General features: G+C 49.1%; 1 pseudogene; it reads right to left on the minus strand.

The window, feature by feature from the left end:
• Positions 1–497: 497 nt before the first annotated feature.
• LOC147633320 (18S ribosomal RNA) lies at positions 498–2,281 on the minus strand (annotated as a pseudogene).
• Positions 2,282–4,396: the final 2,115 nt, after the last annotated feature.

Genomic DNA, 4,396 nt, shown 5'->3' on the forward strand with positions numbered 1-4,396 from the left:
CAGTGTGTTAGGAAATTGGGTAAATAGAACGAATCTTTCAGCCCTTCCCTTCCTTTTGCCAGCCCCTCCCCGGCAGGTAACGTATTAGCCCTGGAACCAATTGTACCTACTTAATCACCTTAGGCAAGGACGAAGAAAGGAAGCTTTGTCTTTCGATCGAGATTAGACTATACGTTTTTCTCATCTCCAATTTAGTTAGCGAGGTTCATGAAATCTCGAAGAAAGCAAAGGGTCTTTGAATAGTTAACGTCTCACAGGTCATGAGGCGGCTCGAAAGTCTTTGAATGTATATGGGACTAAATTCCCTGCATCTCTCTTCGGTAGCTCAGCGGTCGACTGTTAACCGATTGGTCGTAGGTTTCAATCCCGGTTTCGCGGGGAAGCGCTTCCCCCTCGCGCATAGCGCTTACCCGCGGAAGCCATTTACCCAACGAATTGACTTTATCAACGTTAGTACAGTTAATGAAAGGACGCTGGCGCCTCCCTTTGAGATTCCCTCCAGCCACAGGTTCCCCTACGACTACCATGTTACGACTTCACCCCAGTCACTGACCCAACCGTGATATGCGCCAAGAAGACCACCAATACCAAAATGGGCCACACTCAACTAGGCATGGAACACTTTAGTAATGGGTGATCTCTGGTCGATGCTTCGGGCGAAACCAATTCCCAGGGTGTGACGGGCAGTGTGTACGGGGCCCGGGTACATATTCACCGCGGCATGCTGATCTGCGATTACTAGCGATTCCAACTTCATGTTCTCGAGTTGCAGAGAACAATCCGAACTGAGGCAATCTTTCTGGATTCGCTCCGCCTTACGGCCCTGCTTCCTATTGTAATTGCCATTGTAGCACGTGTGTAGCCCAGCCCATAAGGGCCATGCGGACTTGACGTCATCCCCACCTTCCTCCATAGTAGAACTACGGGCAGTCTCTTGTGAGTGCAACATCGGCACAGAGGGAGTGTCATCAATCCCGGCCGCTGACTGAACGCAGATTCATGGGCAGGTACCGGCTCACTTACCACCCATTACCGGGCGGCTCGCTCGTCGGAACCGTGCGGCGTTCGTCGGAAGCCCATGTTCTATGTTCCTGCTTGCCGAGGGTGAATGATGACATTGATCCTCTGGGAGCAGCATGTCTTAGCAACACAAAACGAGGGTTTCGCTCGTTATAGGAGTTAACCAAAAACGTCTCACGACACAAGCTGACGACAGCCATGCAGCACCTGTATGAATTTTCGTTTCATCCCGTTAAGGACAAGCACACTTGTTCATATGTCAAGTGTTCATACGTCAAGTGTTCATATGTCAAGGGCTGGTAAGGTTTTGCGCGTTGTATCGAATTAAACCACATGCTCCACCGCTTGTGCAGGCCCCCGTCAATTCCTTTGAGTTTCAGTCTTGCGACCGTACTCCCCAGGCGGAGTGTTTAACGCGTTAGCTGGGCCCCCGATCCGCGGACCAAGGACGAACACTCATCGTTTACGGCATGGACTACCAGGGTATCTAATCCTGTTTGCTCCCCAAGCTTTCGCACCCCAGCGTCAGTAGAGACCCAGAAAGCTGCCTTCGCTACTTCGGCGTTCCTTCGTATATCTCCGGATTTTATCCCTACACACGAAATTCCACTCCCCTCTATCCCACTCGAGTTAATTGGTTTTGAAAGCATTCCGCCAGTTGAGCTGGCGCCTTTGACTTTCAACCTGATTCACTGCCTACGTGCCCTTCACGCCCAGTCATTCCGAATAACACTTGCCCCCCCCCGTCTTACCGCGGCTGCTGGCACGGAGTTAGCCGGGGCTTCTTCTTCGAGTCTTGTCATAATCGCGCACTCGACGAAAGAGCTTTACAAGCGGCATTGCCCTTCCTCGCGTTAGCGACGTTTTTCACTCACTCACGCGATATTGCTGGATCGGGCTTTCGCCCATTGTCCAATATTCCCCACTGCTGCCTCCCTACGGAGTCTGGGCCGTGTCTCAGTCCCAGTGTGGCTGATCGTCCGAAAAGATCAGCTAAGCATCTGCGGCTTGGTCAGCCTTTACCCAACCAACTACCTAATACTACGCAGGCTCATCAAACAGCGCTTTTTAGCTTTATCGAAGCTTTTTTGCTTTCATTTCTTTGGGATTCGGCCCAAACTGTTTGGCAGATTCCCACGTGTTACACACCCGTTCGCCACTTTGTTTTCAACTGTTCTATAGACTCGGGGCGAAAACAACGTTCGACTTGCATGTTTAAGCATATCGCTAGCGTTCATTCTGAGCCAGGATCAAACTCGGTTTTTTGGTCAATTTTTGCTCAACGGAAATGAAACCTGTTGATGATGATCTCTTGGTTGGTTACTGGCTCTCGCCAATAACCGTAAGCGGAACGGCCATCGGCAAGGCGGATCATCCTACGTCCCGTTTTCTCAGATTGATTCTTATTCTACGATAATCTTCGAATCATTGATGCCCGTTCAACGATTGATTCTTATTCGTAGTTGGGATGCAGGGATAGATTCATTTCCTCCTCGAAGAACTATACGAACTATTTAGTAGGCTACCGCTCTGCGGACCCTTCGGGGTAATCCCGGGAGGGACTCATCTGCCAACCCTTCGGGACTCAACCAACTATCGATGTCTACGGCAGTTGGGACTGCCCTTCGGGACTGCACTTCGGGGCTCAACCTCGGGGCTCAACGAACTATCGATGTCTACGGCTAACGAATTCACTTCGTGCCCAAACGAGCACGCAGACACGGGGATTTATTCATACCCTGATCGAATAGGGTGTCGTTCGCAATGACAAGGAACGTTAGCTGGAAACGCGGTCAACTAACGGGCACAAGTGCGGTGCAATATTTGAATGAAGGTGTGACTCTTGGTTGGAGAAGGCCTTGGTCTCTTCTCCATAAGCCGGACCGCCAACGTCAAGGCGAGATCACATTGGTCCAGTCCCCGGAAGCCCAGTGGAAGGGTGAGGTGAGGTGCATCCACTCAGATAGCATGGGGAGGTCGAATGACTGCGGCTACGTCAATCCGCCGCTAGCAATTGTCTAGCTTCTGCTACCAACTGAAACCCCCACCGGTTTCATTTCATCGGGAACCCTTTGATGGGTTCACCGTCTTCTGACTTTACCTACTAGATAATAGATAACCGGTTTACCTACTAGATAATAGATAAGATGAATGATTTGGACTAGCCACTAGAAGAGATCTTTACCTACTAGATAAGTAGCGTTAATCGCGCCGATAAGTAGTACGATCCGGACGGAGTACTGAAAGACTAGATAAGTCGCGCTAATCGCTAAAGACTAGAGCGGGTTACTCCAAATGATCTGCACCTTACAAGATGGTTAAGCCACCACCTGCAACGCTAGATAAGTATGCGAGAAGCCATTCGGCCGATAAGTATGCAGCCAGACCGATAAGTATGCAGTCGGGACCGTCCCGAACCCCACCCCGATAAGCAGTTGGTTACGATCCTGTTCCATCTCGTCGGAAAAGGGGTGCTATTCTCACCAATTGTTCCCGGTTCACCTCGTGAGGTTACTTCCCATTCTTAAGCATGGATTATTATACGATAATCTTCGTTTGCTTTTTTACTGGTAAAGAAGGAAAAAGTTTCTGGCCGATACCAGATTCGCATCTGAAGGCAATCGCATATACGATTTGAAACCCGGGGTCCGGGCTGTCGAACCACGTCTCCCGAAAATTCTCAGTACATATGGCAGAAAACGCTTCACATATCGAGGTCGGAATGGGATCGGGTGTTCCGCGTCTTACTAGGATGCCCGAACGGAACGAACACGCTTGATTAATGAACAAAAGAGTGCTAACGACAAAAGCACCGAACAGAGAAAGTGCAAATACAGCTGGTACAACGCCTTTGATCGTTCGATCGCTACCAACCCCACAAGGAGGTCATCAATTCGCAGGTGGTTATTAAGTAAAAGGTGTAATATGAATGGCTACGCTTTTTTGAATATTCATGGATTATTATACGATAATCTTTGTTTGTAAAAGCGTTAAAAAGTACATTGAATGCTGGAATTTCATAAGAATTCCTGATCAGAAGGATCATCCAAGAAGGCAGTATCTCCCGGCCATAATCTGCGAATCCAGCTTTGCACTTTTCTTCTCACCCACAATCTTGTCACATGGCACTTTACTTTGCACTTTTCTTTCCACCCGCAATCTTTTCACTTCACGGAAATGTTTGAAGCCCCGAAAATGGGGGTTCCCAAGGAACCACCTAACGAGTATTTTGAACACTGAAATGTCACCATCTCATTGACAACACGAATGATAATGAATTGACAGCACGAATAGTCATAGTCACGAATTGACAGTACGAATAGTCATCACGGGAAGAACGCGCATCCCGCTCCTACGATATTGGCTCGTCACGGGC

The sequence above is a fragment of the Cibotium barometz genome, chromosome 12, assembly GCF_041138505.1.
Source record: "Cibotium barometz isolate CiBa-2024 chromosome 12, ASM4113850v1, whole genome shotgun sequence".
Taxonomy (NCBI): Eukaryota; Viridiplantae; Streptophyta; class Polypodiopsida; order Cyatheales; family Cibotiaceae; genus Cibotium; species Cibotium barometz.